This window comes from Vespa mandarinia, chromosome 11, assembly GCF_050613455.1.
Source record: "Vespa mandarinia isolate Hongniang chromosome 11, ASM5061345v1, whole genome shotgun sequence".
NCBI classification, from domain to species: domain Eukaryota; kingdom Metazoa; phylum Arthropoda; class Insecta; order Hymenoptera; family Vespidae; genus Vespa; species Vespa mandarinia.
The window spans coordinates 6,463,302-6,480,000 of NC_140820.1; the positions used below are offsets into that span (position 1 = coordinate 6,463,302).

The 16,699-nt window shown below is 26.3% G+C and overlaps 1 protein-coding gene across 6 annotated transcripts in view; it reads left to right on the forward strand.

Annotated features, from left to right (window-relative positions):
• The first annotated feature begins 696 nt into the window (after positions 1-696).
• LOC118441534 (uncharacterized) overlaps positions 697-16,699 on the forward strand; it is an 80,047-nt gene continuing 64,044 nt past the window's right edge. For 2 of the 6 annotated variants that reach the window (XM_085660204.1, XM_085660210.1), the window contains exon 1: positions 1,007-2,368. The gene's annotated coding sequence lies outside the window, so the exon portion shown is untranslated. The other 4 variants (XM_085660207.1, XM_085660206.1, XM_085660205.1 and 1 more) reach the window with 4 other exon arrangements.

A 16,699-nucleotide genomic window follows, 5' to 3' on the forward strand; every position in this document is an offset into this window, starting at 1 on the left:
AGTAGTAGTAGTAATAGTAGTAGTAGTAATAATAGTAGTAGTGTGTAATAGTAGTGTAGTAGTAGTAGTAGAGGGCGGCGACAAACACGATAGTTGGTATCGTCCTCTCCTTGATTTTCAACTAAAGCCAACACAAACGGAAATCTCATTGACCACTCACTATCTTCGAATTCATTCTGAGTGAACGCGGGGGCGTTGAGAACTCCGCCTCCGACCATTTACCAAGGAGCTTTAGATAGTCACAACAGCCCGCCTTCTTTCAACGTTAGTTGGATATAACCCAACCCATACAGAGATACGGAACATATACTGACATACATACATATATACATACATATATATATATATACACATTATACATATATACACATATATATATATAAACCACGCCGCACGTATACTGCACGTATACTGTAGTTAAGAACGAAACAGATGCTACACACACACAGACAGAAAGTATAAAAGTTAATGTGTAAGAATCACTTTTTTTAGTTGTGATACCAGCTCCAATAACCAGAGAGACTCCACGCCTGGGTTACCACGCTAACGTCCCTCTCTTTCTCTCTCTCTCTCTCTCTTTCTCTTTCTTTCTCTCTTTCTTTTTCTCTCTCTTTCTCTCTCTTTCTCTCTCTCTCTCTCTCTCTCTCTCTCTCTCTTTCTCTCCCCTCTACCATCAGACAGCACACTACTTTGACTCTTCGCCATATCTCCTTTGTATACTCGGCTTTACTCGGTTAAATCCGTTTCGATTCGGGTAGAATTCTCCGGCCTCCAACAGCCTATTCCGGCCTCCTTTATATTCCGGCCTTCTTCTTTGGGTCTACCTCTACTTATCTACCTCTCTCTAACCACTACCTTTCTCTTTCTCTCTCTCTCTTTCTCTCTCTTTCTCCCTCTTTCCCTTCTCGATAATCATCTACCATCTCTTTCCCTCATATCTTATACGTTCTCACTCTTCTTCTCAAGAGCGCCGGACTGTGGAGTGCCACGAGAGAGAGAGGTGACTGTCCAGGACAGTTTCTGAGCCGCAGTCATCGACTGCACCACGTCCTGCGCTGCTCTGCTGCTATACTCTGCTGCTGATACTGATACTGGTGCTTGCTGGTGCTGGTGCTGGTGTTACTGCTGTTGCCGATCCTTCTTCTCCTGGTGCTGATGATCCTACCGAATCTGCCGCAACGTTGTTGTTATTAACTCTTTAGAACATCCTCGTTCGTTCGTTCGTTCATTCGTTAAAAGTAACGAATTCTTCGTTGTTGTTGTTGACCGTTGTTATTGTTATTGTTGTTGCTGTTACTGTTGTCCCGCTACTACTGCTGCTGCTGATGTTGTTGTTATTGTTGTTGTTGTTGTTGTCGTCAATGTTGTTGTTGATGTTATTGTTGATATTACTGTTGTTATTTTGTTTCTTTCTCTTTCTTTCTCTCACCCTTTAATCTTTCTTCCATCAATTTTCTTCGGTCAGTTCTTTATATATTTTTGTTAATCTCGATATTATTTTATTCGTGATTAATATTGATCATAAGAGAGAGAAAGAAACAAAGAGAGAGAGAGAGAGGGAGAGAGAGAAGGAGGAAGGGGGAGAGAGAGAGAGTGAATTTATTAAGGAACGATGGACATGATGTTGGATATTATGATTTTGTTAAATATCATGTGATCTTTTTTTTTTTTAATAACGACGTTTACGGTGTTTATTATCCGATTTCTATACTCGCGGGTGTAATAGAAGAAAAAAGGACCGAGTGATTTCGACGATTATATCGCCATTGGGACAAAAAAATACGATTGATTTTTATGGAGATATGTGTGTGATCATTGTGACAAACTGTTAATACCGAAAGAGACTTTTACCGGTTGATGAATCAACAAATGATGAAAGAAAAAACTTTTGGAAACTTTCACTGATATTTTTCATCATATTCTTGTTTCTTCTTTCTCTTTCTCTCTATTTCTAATTCTATTTCTATTTCTATTTCTATTTCTTTTTCTTCGTCTTATTTCTATTGAAAGATAAAAGAAAAACATTGGAAAACTCTGTGTTTCTAATTCTGGAAACTGAACATTTCTTCGTACAAAAAAAAAAAAAGAAAAAAAAAACAAGAAACGAAATGATTTAAACGATAAACTTCAAGACACACGAGCCAGTGCGTTGAAATTAATTTGATCATTGAAAAACGGTGGACTAAAATTATAGGCCAAAATCTTACGTGGGAAGGATATTTGTGAAAACCAAACGAAGAATTTGTTATTGTTAATCTTCATCCTAATTTCTATCGATCGCCGATAGGATAGATCATCTATCATCGGGAACTTATCGAATCTTTGGACTGGACTGCCGACGAGAATGCCGAGTTCCGACTGATTACACGTAAGTCATCATTATTATTATTATCATTGATTAATATTTTATTTCCAAGCAAGCTTATTTTAATATCAACCGAATTAATTTTCCGTTACGTTCGATGACATATTGCAATGATATATTGCAACTACGTCACATTCGATGACATATTACAATCGATGAATAAATAAAATTTATTAGGGAAATATTTTCTCTTCTTTATTTATTCATTTATTTCTTTTTACTTTCTCAAACTCAATACCGACGTAATATTTATTTTTTACTCCGTAATGTCGTAATATAAGCGCATAATTTTAATGAAATTATTCGGGAGCAACGTGACAATATTTTCGATCTCGATTAAAAAGTCGACACGACTTTTGAACTATGACATGAAAAACAATTAAAAAGATAAATAAATGTTTCTTTATATTGACACTGATAACTACGAGATGTGTAACAATACATGAAATAGTAAAAGATGTTTGTAATAATGCAACAAAAGTTATGGAAATTCGATCTGATTAAAAAAAAAAAAAAAAAAGAAAAGAAAAGAATACGACCTCGTACGACGAGATTAAAAATTATTCGAAAAAATATTTTTACAAAATAAAAATATTAATCTTACTAATGAGACGTCAAAAAATATATTATCTATACATAATGCGAAGAAAAAAAAGTAAAAAAAAAAGGAACAAAAATATTTGTAATTATCTAAAGTGACAGAAATACAATCTCGAATAAAAATATGATCTTTTATGAAAAAAATATAAATGTTGTGCAAAATTCGTCTAAATAAATTTTGATCGCGGTTAAACAAAATCACGAGATGTACGTAAATAACGTTAAAATAAAAAAAAAAAGAAAAAAAGAAATCTAAAAAATAAAAATAATCAGAAATGAATTGTATCAAAGAAGACACGACAAGTATATAATATATCAAAGAAAAAAAAAAAAAAAAAAGAAAGGAATAAAATAAAATAAAATAATAATCAAAGAAATAAAAACAGAAATATTTCTACGATTGGAGGAGAAGGAGAGAGAGAGGGAAAAATTAACATTTGTCGATCGAAACAGTCTCCAAAAACAGGTGACATTGCTTTATAATTTCCCCGTTCAGATATATTCTCTCTCTCTCTCTCTCTCTCTCTCTCTCTCTCTCTCTCTCTCTCTCTTTCTCGCTTTAACTTTTTTATCTTTTTTTTTTAAACATCCATTAGTCCTCCTTATTAGATACGTGGAAAAAAGATATTCCTTTAACTCCGGCAGCAATTAAAATCATCCTTTAAAGCCAATCACGAGTCGTCCGCCATTACATTCGGTCGCAAAAATATTGCCGTAAAGATTAACCTGCAGCTACCCCCATTTAATTTTTTTCTTGAAAAAATTATCCCATATTAGGACCTCTCTCTCTCTCTTTCTCTCTCTCTCTCTCTCTCTCTCTCTCTCTCTTTCTCTCTCTCTCTCTTTTTTTCTCTCTTTCTCCGAAGTATAGCTCCTAAGAAGGAAAAAAAAAACTAAGAAAGAGAAACAGAAGAAAAAGAAATAAAATGGATGAAAAAAGATATTGAAAAAGAATTTTTTCTTTTTCTCACGCGCTCACCCCCATCTCGAAAAAATAAAAGACAATTTTAAATTTAGATTCCCAATCGTTGTTAATTCAGTAAACGAAACATTTTAATATATACTTATTAAATCAATCTTTTTCTTTCTTTTTTTAATGTTTTTCTTCATTTTCTTTTCCTTTCTCTGTCTGTGTATACATATATCTGTCTTTTCTCTCTCTCTCTCTCTTTTTTGGTCACAGTCAATAAAATCGCTAATAACGTGCGAATCCACGCCGGTACGTATTATCTCAACGAGATAATCACAATCAACATACGATATATAGAAAGACAGAGACAGAGACAGAAACAGAGACAGAGACAGAGACGGAAACAGAGATAGAGACAGAGACAGAGTCAGAGACAGAGATAGTGACAGAGACAGAGATAGAGACAGAGACAGAGATAGAGAGAGAGAGAGAGAGAGAGAGAGAGAGAGAGAGAGCTTTTTCTTTTTTTCTTTATTTTTATCCTTCCATGCATATCTGCATTTTTAAAAGCTATTCTTTGTAAACAGCTACGATCACTCCTGGCCGATGTAACGAGCATGAGAAATTTTTCAATGGTACCAAAACACGCAAGTTTTGATTCTAAAAATATTTTTCCCATATCGTAATTTAAAAAAGAAGAAGAAAACAAAAAAGAAAAAGAACAAATTTAAAAAAGAACGAAATAAGGAAAATGTATAGAAACAAAAATACAAAATAAAATATCATAATATATAAGAGGATATTAAGACAAAAATTGAAATATTTTTATTTGCAATAAAATTATTATTAAAAGTTATAGTATATATAATTATATATCTACATATATGTAAGATTTTTATATGTAATATTTTTACATTATACTTACGTAAAATACGTTGCATAGAAAGTGCGTAAATTTTTTAACGTAATCTAAACAAATACAAAGAAAAGAAAAGGAGAAATAAAGAAATAAAGAAAGAAATAATCATGAGATATACCACAAATGTAATATTAAAACTTATCTGTGGTTAAACATTTTTATCAACATTTCGGAAGTTTCGGTCTCCATATTACTAATCCAACTTGATCTAAAAATGATAAAACATTTCAATTCTAATGTAAAATAATTCATCGTGTAAGTGGAGAATATTAACAATTCAATCTATTATACAATTAATTTAAATATATATTTATATCTATATTTATATCTACATAAATATATATATATATATACACATATGATAAATTACTGACACATATTTTTATACGAAAATTAAGAAAAAAAAAAAAAGAAAATAAAAAAGGAAATTCACAAATTCACAAAAAATGAAGAAACTCAAAACTCTTATATTAAAAATTCTTTTAATTACGAAAATTCCAGACTTGTAAAGCATGATAAACCTAGAAACGATAAAACACTTTGATGTAAGATAATTCATCGTGTAGGTGGAACGATGTTAAATAGTGTTATAGATAAGTTCTTGAATCATACATATTCCACACGCATACACACACACATTCTATATATATATATATATATATTTATGTATATGCTACGTATATACTAAACTTATAGTAATAAATTGTATGAAGCATCACGGGACATGCCGGCACCGGCATTGTTTAGACGACTTTTATCTAAATAGTTGCTTCCCGCAGAAACCGCAAAAAAATGTTGATAAAAAGTAGGATTATGTACTTACGTACTTGGACAATAACTATACTCCTAGTTTTCAATTATCAAGTCGAATTTATTATAACCATAGTAACGATAGAATTGTTTCTTGTCTGTTATAAAAGTTGTTTTTTTATATTACCATTCTAATCGTTTTTCAATTTATTTCTAATCTCATCTAGACAAAAAATAGTTAATGACACGAATATAATATCTTAAACAATAATAAAAAAGAAAAAAGAATAATAATGACGTTTCGTCGAATATAAATAAAATGGAGAGAGAAAGAGAGAGAGAGAGAGTGAGAGAGAGAGAGAGAGAGAGAGAGAGAGAGAAAGGTAAAATAATTTTTAAACAAAGCATATTATTTAAAAAAAAAGATACTTTATTGTAGATATCTACATGTATCTACATAACGATTATATTTTATTTATTTATTATGGAATTATTTGCATCTAATTATTATCGAATTAACGTGAAAATATTGTGATGAAGAAAATATCCGCATAGTAAAAGAATTCGATAAAAAAGGACGGTGTTTACAAAAAAAAAAAAAAAAAAAAAAGAAAAACAGAAGAAGGGTAGACGCTACGAAATTTGACGAATATAAATTTACTGAATTAACAGTATGGTACAATATAAAAACAATTAAGATATCGTTTTATTCTCGAAAAAGAAGGTGAATTGATTAAAATTTGAATAATGAAATTTAATTTGTTGGTAAATTATATGAAATTCGGTGGCGAAAAAATCGTTACTCGATTAACCAAAAAATTCCTTTTACATATATTCGATTACATTTGCGTCTGCCTATTAAATATTAAAAAAAAAAAGATAGAAAAAGGAAGAAGAAGAAATAAAAAAACTTCAACTGTCATTTGTAAGGAAATTAGAAAGCAAAAAATAATCATTGAAAAGAAAAAATAAGAGAAGAAGGAAAGAAAAAAAAAGAAAGAAAAAAGAATTGTGAGCAAAAGCAAAGCATTAACAGACGGACGATAAATTATCCTGTAATTGGTACGAAGTAACACTAACATGACGTTCACTTCGCATTTACAACTTTACATTGCAAATCGAATGTGCATGCGTGCGAGTTTGTATAGTTCGTTTAATAAGATGCATAAATTTACGCGAATGTCATTATTTTTTAACGATATAAAAATTTATTACGATTTCTTCATTATGATTTTCCATTTTTTATGATTAAATTAATATATATATATATATATATATATATATATATATATATATATTTATACAAATTACTACAAATATACATATTTATTATTTATATATATATATATAAATTTATATATAATATTATATATAAATAATAAATTATATATAAATCTATATATAATATTATACTTAAATAATAAATTATATATATATATATATATATATATATATATATATATAAATTCTTCCATACGATTATACGAGCTGTTTCTTATCTAAATGGCCATTTTTGCGGATGACTTGCCATTTTTCCTATACGAAGAATTTATTTGACATGTTTGAAAGTTATCTTACAATTAGAACATTCTTAGAAATTTCATTTTAATAATCATGAGTACGTAATAAATAAAAATAAAAATTTAAACTAAATGTTTCATTCTAAAATTCATACAATATATCCGAACAAACGAATTTTATAGGTAATATTTTGAATATATTATTTTTATTCACAAGTTTGATTATAGATATATATATTATAGATATATATATATATATATATATATATATATATATATATATGTATAGATATATACATAAACACAATAATAACGTTAAATATTATAGTCAAGTATTATATATTTTTAATATTTTTAATATAAAATGTGTGTCTATGAATGTGAGGTAATTATTATACATTATTAATATTTTAAATGTAGTAAAAATCCTAATGAAATAAAAATAAATAAATAGCATCTAATAACGATTTAAAAAAGAAGAAAGAAGTTTATTCTATACTCTTAAAAGTTCAATAACTATTAATAATAAAATATAGCAATTGTAAGCAGTTACAGTATCGTTAATATAAAAAATAAGATCAGAACCATGACTCCATATGTTGTACACATGATATCACTCGAACTATCTAACTATCTCAGACTTAAAAAAAAAGGGGGATACGAAGCTGAAGAAGTATTTTTTTCTTTGCAATAAAAATTCGAACTTTCGAAGTTTTTTCATATTTTATATATATTTTTTGTCTAATTAAAATAATTTGTTTTCGTCAATATTAAATTTATTAAATTTATTTTAAGAAATAAAAAATTTCGATTATTGAATATTATCTTGCTATTTAATACAAATAATTTTTATTCTTTTATTATTTAATACAAATCATTTTATTTTAATAATATAATTTATATCATCTAAATTCTGTTCTACATATAGTAGGTGTCTCTTGTAAAAAAAAAAAAGAAAAAAAAGAAAGAAAAAAATGTATTAAATAATAAGTAGGCGGAACGAAATTTAATTTAATTTGAATGATTTAACGATAATGATAAAATAAATATGAATTAATTTTCAAATCGAGTAAATAATTTTCTTTGGGCACAAATTTGGTGAGATTTATCGTTTAAAAGATTTAATTCAATTAATTTTTAAATAAAAATGCTTGTATAAATTAAATTTAAAAATGTTTCTTTAAATATCACATGTTTTTTAAATATAAAAAGAACACACTGTAAAATTTTACTTCGAACTTAAGATGCATCAACTTTTAAATTAACATTTAAATCGCATAATAAATTATAACATTTTATGTAAATACAACTTTTTTTTAATTTATCGTTTACAAAAACTTTAATCAATTAATTTCATAGATTAAAATATATATAAAATAATAAATTAAAGCTCCTTAACAGATTGAATATAAAAATTTTCAATGAATCAAAACTTAAAGTAAAATATTAAAAGTGATATTAGTACCATAGAAAAACTATAACATTTTACTCTAAATGCAACATTTTTTAAATTTATCATTTAGAAAATCTTAATCAATCAATTTCGTAGATTAAAAATAACTTTACAAATTTAATATAAAACTGAATACAAATTCAATATAAAAATTTCGTATGAATCAAACTGAAATTAAAATATTAGAAGTAATACTAGTTCAAGACAAAAAGAAAAAAAGAAAAAAAAAGAAAAAAGAACAGCAAAACCAATAACATCTTGTTAAATATGACATTTTTTAAATTAATCCATTAAAAAATTTTAATCAATTAATTTCTACAAATCAAAGATAAATAAAACGATTAAACCGAATATTTTACGTTAGCAATTGAATCTACACGCCGAAACTTCCAACGAATCGTTTCAAAATAAAATATTGAAAACTAATAAGAAACTATAATATATGGGGGAGGGGGAGGTACCCATCTTTAGTTTTACTTATTTATTTATTTATTTTTTTTTAATTATTTTATTTCAAACTTTTAATCTTTTTCTTTCCACGTTTCCCTATCGTCCCTGGCACTTGTCGTTCGGTCAAAGAAGACGAGAGGACACGCTTTTCGTTTCGTGATAAAGAGGATGCGATATCGAATGTCGAGGCACGGAATCGTATCGCGATACGGACAGGCATTGTTTCAGGATATGCCGGGTGTGAGAGATCCGTATGGTGGGGCATATAGGCCCTCATGGATTACCCCCTCCCATTCGGACTACCATGGGACCTACGAGCGAACCGTTCGTTGCTTTATGACCGAACGTCGCTCGTTCGTATTCACGTTCGACGCCTACGTAAGCGTGTACGTACATTGCTCGACTATACCAACGCAACGACGTCCTTTTTCTTTCGATCTTCCATTATGCACGTGTAAGTGTCTAAATATGTATATATGTATATATATATGCATATATATATATATATATGATCTGTAAAAGTGTTTGCGTCTCACATTTGGTACAACTTGACAACATTCACTCGGAACGATCTTTCTATTTTTTATTTATTTATTTATTTATTTTCTTTTTTTTAATTTTTTTTTCTTTTTTCTTTTGAACGAACGAAGAAATAGAACGAGATAGATGTGTTGTTTAACGAAATAAAAATAAATAAATGATGCTTGTGATAATATACTTAATAGCAAATGATATAGACGTGAAAATGATTAATAGATGATTAATAGAATGACAAGGAATGAATGATCGAGATCAAGAGATTAAGATATCAAGAGATCAAATGATCATTGCCCATAGCGAGAGTATATAAATAAATTGTATTATATTTTCTTTTTCTTTCTTTTTTCTTTTCTTTCTTTCTTTTTTTTTTTTTTTTTTTTTTTCTTTGAACATATGATGAATGTTTATTTTTTATTTTAAATTTAAATTTGATATTGGAGAAATTTAAAAAGATAAATCTTTTATTTCGTTAAAAATAAAAAAGAAAAATAAAAAGACGTGAATCGTACGTAGCTATCAAAATCGTATAATTCTAATCTCAATAAATTCTAAACGTTATTTAAATATTTACTATTATAAAAATCATATACTTTTTTGTTTTCATATTTAATTTTAAATTTCATTATTAAGAAAAAAAAGTAATTATAAAAGAAAGAACAATGAACGAAACTAATATGAAATCATAGAATTCTAATCGTAGTAACTTTTAAGCTAAATTATTTAAACACCTATCACTATTAAATATTCACGTTATATATTTTATCATAGTATATAGTTTTTCAAAGGTCTTTTTTTCATTGCTAAAAAAGATATATATATATAATAAGAAGAAGAAGAATGAACGAAACAGCTATAAAATCATGCAATTCTAATCAGAATAAATTCTAAACGTCATATAGACATTCCTTATTTTTTAATATTCTTGCATTTTTATATAAAATTTCGAATATTAATTTTTCAAATAAAATAGAATTTAAAATTAATAATTATGTTTAATTCATATTTAAGTAGTTCCTAAACAATTAAACATCTTTAAATATATATATATTATATATTTATTATATAATATATTATATATTTATTATATAATATATATATTTATATATATTATTATTATATATATATTATTATTATATATATATTAAATATATATATATTTTAAATATTGGGTCGTTCGAGAAGTTCTTGCCGATTTTAGAACAGGTTTAAATACATCATGACCATTGAAAGCCAATGACATGCATATTTAAAAAAGCGGTACTTTAGGTATATTTAGAAAAAATTTTGGTTACGATAAGTTAACTTTTGTGTGTTAAATATGGAAACGAACAAAGTGCATTATAATCATTTAATGCTTTTTTTTTTGCCGGAAAGTCAAAAAATACCACATAAATAGCAAACAAGATATGTGCTGTTTATAGTGAAGATACTATAGCTGAAAGAATTATGCGGAAGTGATTTTCTAGATTTAAAGCTGGTGATTTCAACTTTGAAGATTAAGAAGATCCCAATAGATGAAGGTCCACGACAGATGAAGATCAAATTAAAATATTGGTCGAAAATAATCCTGCAGCTCTACGACACGTAGATTAGCAGAAATATTAAAAATATCAAAATCCGCCATCCATAAGCACTTTGATGAAGCTTGGGTACATAAATCATTTAGATGCATGGATTCCCCACAATTTTTCCGAGAAAAATCTAATGAATCGTATTTCCATTTGCGACTCGTTCCATAAACGCTACGGGATGACATCATTTTTGAAACAAATATTGACGCGGAATGAAAAATAGATCATATATAATAACGTTGAGCAAAAAAGATCTTGCGGAAAGAGGAATGAACCAAGAAGATTATGCTTTGTGTCTGATGGGATTGGAAAGAAATCCTGCATTATAAACTTTTATCAAACAACGAGACGATAAATTCAGAAAAATATTGCTCCCAATTAGATAAATTAAAGACAACAATAGAACAAAAAATATTCAGAAATAGCGAATCGGAAAGGCGTTGTGTTTCATCAGGACAATGAGCTGCCTCATGTGTACTTGACAACTCGACAAAAGTTGTTGAAGCTCGGTTGGAATATTCTACTTCATCCACAATATTCACCAGATATCACGCCCCTCAGATTTCCACCTATTTTGATAATTATAAAATTTCCTTAATGGACATTTTCACCGAAAAACCTGAGAGAGTCTGGAAGGACAGAATTTTCAAGTTGCCTGAAAAATAGAGAAAATTTGTAGAGCAAATGTATACCAAAATTTAAATGTGCTGCGTTTCAATTTTTCTTCAAAGTCGGCATGAACTTTTCGGACAATCCAATATTTATATATATATATAACTAGATAATCCGTGAGAACATTTATTGTTATAAAATTCATACAATATAAAATCTTATATAAAATTATTATATAAAATAATCAAATTCTGTTTTTAATTAAAAAAAAAAAAAAAAAAAAAAAAAAAAAAAAAAAAAAAGAATAAATTTCTTATCAAATCCGCATACATTTCTAATCTTCTCCCTTTCGCACAAAAAAAAAGAAAAGAAAGAAGAAATTGTGCGAATATCGAAAATAATATTCTAATTATATTTATTACAATACAATTACATTCAACTAATCATACGAGTCATATTTTATATATGTAAATTTTCATTCATAGATTTTCTAAGGATTAATGTTCCAATGTTCTTCTAACGATCGAGATTCGTGATCGTTAGAAAATTAGACGAATTTAAATTCAAAGAGAAGAAAATTTGTAACGAGAGCGTGAAAAAAGTGCTAATGTTTATAAGAATAAAAAAAGAAACAAAACAAAAAAAGAATATATATATATATGTATACATAAATAAACGATGCGCTTAGAACGCACTGATTAGGAATGTGTGTTTCGAGCGGATGTGAAGTAATCGTTCGAAGGGTACCCATTAGAGCGATAAGTTATCACTCGGTGCTCGATAAAACTATGTTTTGGCCTTTTTTAACGAGTACGTTAACAACAAGTCAAAGTTTTCTTTTAAGCCAATGCCATTTTTGATAATTATTAAAAATTTAACAATCATTTTCAAAGCAAAATATATTTTTATATGAAAACGTACAAAATTCATTTTCGATGTTAATCGAATAATATTCTACGTCATAGGATTAGAATAATAACGTTAATAATAATAATAATAATAATAGCAATAATAATAATAATTCAAATAATAATAAATATAATAATTCGAATAATAATAATAATAATTCAAATAATAATAATAAGAATAATTAACAGACATCAGATTGAATTTTTTTTATGATAAATTAATTAATAATTAAAATAAATTAATTGATAATAAAAATAAAAAATAATTAAAAAAAGAAATCCTTTTATAATCGAGTCACGGATGTGAATAAATTATACTTATTAAGTTTCTGGAATCCATTATCATTCGTTTTCTTCGTGCGTCGGCTGATGAACAAAATGCGTAGGTATATAACATTGGTTTGCTTTTCTTTCTTTCTTTCTTTCTTTTTTTCTTTCCTTCTTCCTTTTTTGCCTTTTCTTTTTTTTTTTTTTTAATCATTTCGAATTCATTTCGTTCCGAATTGAAAAGTTATTTATAGCAAGTGAAACGAAAATAAATACAAAAAATATTATAAAGAAGAAAATTGAGAAAATATTATGAAATACAATATAATAATAATAATGATAATAATAATAAATTAATTTATTTATTAATAATAATAATAATAATAATAATAATAATAATAACGATAATAATAATGAATTAATTTATTTATTAATAATAATAATAATAATAATAATAATAATAATAATAATAATAATAATAATAATAATTAATTAATTTACGGAAAATAAAGAAATACTGATCATAACAACTTATAAACGATAATTGACGATAAATAATAATAAATTGATTAAAATTTGTAGACAGGCAGTAATTAACAATGGTATCTCATAATGAAAAACAAATATAAATAAATAAATAAATTTTATAATAACAAATATATCGTTCGGATGATGTTTAAAAGCTTAGTTTATGATTAGAATTTCGTTTTATTAGACAGTTTGATTCGATTTTCTATTTTCAATTCTTTCTGTTTTTCTTCTTTATTCTTAATAATCATATACTATATCAATTAACACCTAACTATATAAATCATTTTAATAAAATAAATTATTCTCTTTTCCTTTCTTTTTTCTCTTTCTTTAAATTTCAATTTAAATTCAATTTAAAACTAAAATTCTTTCACGATATTATGACAATCACAAACTTTTACAATTTTTATACGACCATCGAATGACTTTAAAAGTCATCGAATCATAGTAATCATTTATAATAATTACGAATTGAATCGAAGACCAGACATAATCGAATTTATAAAAATGTCAACGTATTTCCGAAGTGGTCGGCGGGGGGGAGGCGTGGAAGGGTAGGAAAGAATTCTCGCGTGAAATCTAAGACAAGAAAAAAGAAATTAAAACAAAACAAAACAAAAAATAAAATAAAAAAAAAAAAGTCGAATGAATCAACAACCGACAAAGCCAAGATTAACACGAGTCTCCTTCGTGGAATAATGCTCTAAACGAACGAGCAGCCCTCAAACAGGGAAGCTCTCTCTCTCTCTCTCTCTCTCTCTCTCTCTCTCTCTCTCTCTCTCTCTCTGTCTCTCACGAAGAAAAAGAATGAGAAAAAGAGAGAGTGGGGAAAGGGGAAGAGAACAAGTGGCGTAAAATGGATGATCCGAAGTGGCGCCAGACCATTTTCGGGGTCTGGACCGTGTTCGTGAATACGTTCCTGGATATACTTAAGTCGTCGTATCCCATCGGCACTCGAAAAATCGTTTTGGGACTTACGTGTTGTTCCTTGCGGTTCCCAAAATCTCATTCCTCTACAAAAACGAAAGAAAAAAAGAAAAAAAAAAAAGAAAAAAAAAAGAAAAAAAAAAAAAGAAAAAAAAAGAGAAAAGAAGAAAAAGAAAAGTAGTAGAAAGAGAAAGCAGATTGAACGAAGTTACGAAATTGTACGATTCTAATCGCAATGTAGTATCCTCTAAAAATCTTTTCAATATTTATCATTGTTGTATTGTTCGTTTCTTTTTTTATTTTTTTTCTTTTTTTTTTCTTTTTTCTTTCCGTTTTTTTTTTTATGTAAGATTTTATCATTATATTAAAAAAGAAAAAAAAAACTGAAAGAAAAATATTATGAAATGAAATAATTCTAATAATTAAATAATATTTAAAAGTCATCCAAATGTCTATCATTATAATATTCATTTCGGTATTTTTAATTTAGAAAATAGAAAGTAGATGATCGAACGAAATTTCTTCTTTTCCTAATCCCAAAATTCTAATCATAGCATTACAACATTTAAACATCTTTTTTCTGAATCTTCCATTATAACATATATATATATATATATATATATATTTGCTGAAATTTATTCTTAAAGGAGGGTAATTTATTCTTAATAGTGGGTGGGGTGGGGGGAAGAGGAAAAAATAGAAAGAAAAAAAATCGAGAAAAACTATTAACTTTGGGTAATTGCTTAATAACGTTTAAATAAATAAACGTTAAATAAACATTTACCATTAAATTATTCACACGTTTCATCTGTACAAATTAATTTTTCTAATTTCTTTATATTAAAAATATCATTTTCCAATATAGTTCCAATTTTTTAGATTTTTTTGTCTTTTATTGTTATTTTTTTTTTCCTTTGTTTTTTTCTTCTTTTTAAACGCGAAGCATCGTCAAAAATTATTGTTTCGATGTACTTTGGAAGTAAAGCTATGTTTAGATAAGAAAAACTTATTATCGCATGCACGCTATCAATTTAACAGTTCTTTGTTCTACCTAGACCAAAAAACAAAAAAAATTTATAAAGTGACAAACGAATTCTTCTTATCTTTTTCTTATTTAGAAGCTAAAAAAGAAAACTGATTCACTAAAAATATCGCGAAATGATACAAATCTTTAATTTAAATAACATCTAAGTATCTTCTAAATGGAATTCTATGAAGTCATATAATTTTAATTACAATAACTATTGAACAACAATTCTAAACATCTACTATTACATTATTTACAATATTTTATTATATCTATTAATAATTAATAAATTTCATTCCTCGAAAAAAGAAAAGCAAGTCAAATAGAACGGAATCAAATGAATCAATTATAAAATTCTTCAACTCTAATCATGGATTAACTATTAAACGTCTAACCATTGATCTAAATATGTTTGAATTTATAATTCATATATTGTCTTTTCCTTTTTTTTCTTTTTTCTTTTTTTTTTTCATTTCTTTTTCATATAATACAATTCCCAAACGTCATACATTTAAAAAAACAAAATTAGAAAGAACATCGAAAATCTTAACTGTTGCGAAACAACGTACTAACTATTATTAATCGTATAAACTATTATTATAGTAACTTCTAATAAATAAACAAACAAGCGTAGATATATACAAATATATATAAACATCGTCTAAATAACTATTTACATATATAATAACGATATTCATATACGACAAAAGAAAATAATACTTAGGCTCAATCATTTATCAATATTAATAAAGCTCGAAGATATAATCTAACGTAATCAGAAATAAAAAAAGTCAAGCGTATCTATAGATAAATAAAAAATATATAATATTTATTTTTAATAATTAATTAATTTATTTTGAAATAATGAATTAAAATATATGATATTAAAAACGAACGAAAGAATATACATTTCTATATATATATATATACGTATATGTATATAAATCAACGATTAATATATATGATATTAGAAACAAACAAAACAAATATTATATATATATATATTTATTTATATATATATATATATATATATATATATATATATATATATATATATATAAATCAATTTAACTTAAATCAATAATTTATATATATGATATTAGAATCGAATAAAAAATCTGTATGTGTGTGTGTATATATATATAATAGATTATATATAATTAATTATATATAATAAATATTATATTATATATATCAAATATAATATATATATATATATATATATATATATATATATATATATATAAATCAATTTAACTTAAATCAATAATTTATATATATGATATTAGAATCGAATAAAAAATCTGTATATATATATATAATAGATTATATATAATTAATTATATAGA